The following is a 2,900-nucleotide window of genomic DNA, read 5'->3' on the forward strand; positions in this document are numbered from 1 at the left end:
TCCCCATTTACAACTGACTATTCTCTCTCTCTCTCTCTCTCTCTCTCTCTCTCTCTCTCTCTCTCTCTGTCAGTTTGTATGTCTCTTCTCCTTCCCTCGTATCGAGTCTAATCACTGGATGATGACTGTACAGGGTTAGGGTTAAGTTAGGTTAGATTAGGTTAGGTAACATGTGATACCTTAACAAACGATTATCTCCCTCGATTACCAGTTGTGTACGTCTCTCAGCACAACACACACACACACACACACACACACACACACACACACACACACACACACACACACACACACACACACACACACACACACACACACACACACACACACACACACACACACACACACACACACACACACACACACACACACACACACACACACACACACACACACACACACACACACACACACACACACCGTAGGACAAAAGAAAAGTAAAACACAATTAGGACCTTTGGAAGAATTTCTTCTCGAGGATAAATATTAATGTAACAGTGACCCAGTGATGATGAGGGGGTAAATGTTTACGAGGGGAGAAGGGAGGAAGGGGGAAGTGTGTATGAGAAAAGGGGAGCAGGGGTGGGGGGAGAGGAGTTGAGATAAATGTGTATGTGTAGGGGGAAGGGGGTGAGGTAAATGTTTGTGCGTTGGGGGAAAGAGGTGGAGGGGGTAAGTTTATATCTTGGGGAGGTGAGTAAAGGTATTTCTGGGAGGGGGGGAGAGGGAGGGGGAGGGGGAGGGTAAGGGGAGAAGCATGGAAGCAGATAAGTGGGAAGGGGAAGGAAGGGGTAAGTGGTGAGGGGAAAAGGATTAGAGGTTAGAAAGGTGACGAGAGGTGAAGAAAAAAAGAAGGGGAAAAAGGTGAGGGAGGTGGTGAGGGGAAAGGAGGGGAGGGAGAAAGGGACACTATAACATTGGCCAATGGGTGTGTACAAATATTTGACAGTTCACGAGAGGTGTTGGCCGTCACTGGTGTTTCTTTACTCTCTCTCTCTCTCTCTCTCTCTCTCTCTCTCTTTTTTCTCTCTATCGCATCTCTAACTTATATTCTCAAACTTTTTTCTCTATCTGTTTCGCGTCTCTCTTTCTCTTCACCTCTCTCTCATTTTCTCTCCATCAGAGAGAGAGAGAGAGAGAGAGAGAGAGAGAGAGAGAGTAATAAAGCAAATGAATATAAAGAGAACCCCCAAAAAATGAGACGACCAAAATAAACATCAGCAAAAACATTTAAAAACAAGCAAACAAATAAATTTCCCAAGACAACAACAACACAAGCAACAAACACTCAATGAAACACCCCAACACTGAGTTGATTCCCCGCGAGCAAGATGTCAGCTGGGCCGCATCTCGTAAAGGCTAAAAAATGGTATTGGCAAATGATTTTCAAAGGGCATGTTTTACTGGGATCAATATCTAGGTCACAGAGGAGTGTGTGTGTGTGTGTGTGTGTGTGTGTGTGTGTGTGTGTGTGTGTGTGTGTGTGTGTGTGTGTGTGTGTGGTGTGTGTGTGTGTGTGTGTGTGTGTGTGTGTGTGTGTGTGTGTGTGTGTGTGTGTGTGTGTGTGTGTGTTTTAGGCTAAGTATTAAAGTATCAATATTTTCCTCCTCATCATGAACGTCGTCTGGGTCAGGGAGTCGTTTATATCAACACACATGTACGAGCGACACTGTAATTTAAAGTCATGTGTCGTGTACGTGAGTCTGCATTAGTTGCTGGTGGTGAGTACGTGTACATTCCTTTCATCGCTGCCTCCCCCCCCATGTGTGTGTGTTGAGAGACAAAGCCAAGGGGTTGGATGAAGAGATAAAGAGAAGCTTTCTATAAGACTTGGGAGACAAAGGATGGAGGAGGATGACTGAGAGAACTTTGAGACGAGTGGCTGGTAGAATCCACACTTCGCGATGGACAGAAGCAGGCGATAATAAACACGGGAATTGGGGGAAAGAAGAGGAATAAAAATATCTTAATAGAAAGAATAATCTGTTATACAAACCACCTCGATATTGAGGTCTGCGAGAGTCCTTCACGAGAGACGACGTGAGGTACAGTTGACTCTCTGGCAGGTGTTGTATCATCCACACACACACACACCTTGATGAAAGTAAATGCCAGGCTCGTGGGAAAAATTTCTGATCCGTGGGAAAAATTTCTGACCCGTGGGAAAAAAATTCTGACCCGTGGGAAAAAATTCTGACCCGTGGGAAAAAACATAATGACTCGTGGGAAAAATTTCTGACCCGTGGGAAAAATTTCTGACCTGTGGGAAAAAAATTCTGACCCGTGGGAAAAAATTCTGACCCGTGGGAAAAAACATTATGACTCGTGGGAAAATTTCTGACCCGTGGGAAAAATTTCTGACCCGTGGTAAAATCTTCAGGCTCGTGGTAAAAACTTAAATCCATTGAGGGCAATAAATCAGGCCCTTGGGAATTCAGGAACATAAGGTACACTCCAGGGCTGTGTGTAAATTGACTTCAGACCCGAGGGAAGAAGTTTTCAATCTCATGATAATTATTTCAGGGTCATGTGAAAATATTCCACCCCGTGAGAGAGACTCCAGCCAGCCTCATGTTGAATAATTCAACTCAAGAGTATGGAGGAGAGCTACGCCATGATAGATAAGTCTCCCATGAAAACAAGCATCACATCACGTTTTCTGTGTCCCAGTTATTTATTTAAATGAGTGATGGTGACCTCAGCAGCCAATTGTATCTGGTCACGCGCGGATGATGATTATGAAGGATGATGGTGATGATGATGATGATGATGATGATGATAATAATAATTGTGAAGGACGATGATGACGATGATGATGATGGTGAAGGATGATGGTGGTGGTGGTGGTGGTGGTGGTGGTGGTGGTGGTGGTGATGATGATGATGATGATGATGATGATG

This window comes from Homarus americanus, unplaced genomic scaffold (assembly GCF_018991925.1).
Source record: "Homarus americanus isolate GMGI-L3 unplaced genomic scaffold, GMGI_Hamer_2.0 scaffold50165, whole genome shotgun sequence".
NCBI classification, from domain to species: Eukaryota; Metazoa; Arthropoda; class Malacostraca; order Decapoda; family Nephropidae; genus Homarus; species Homarus americanus.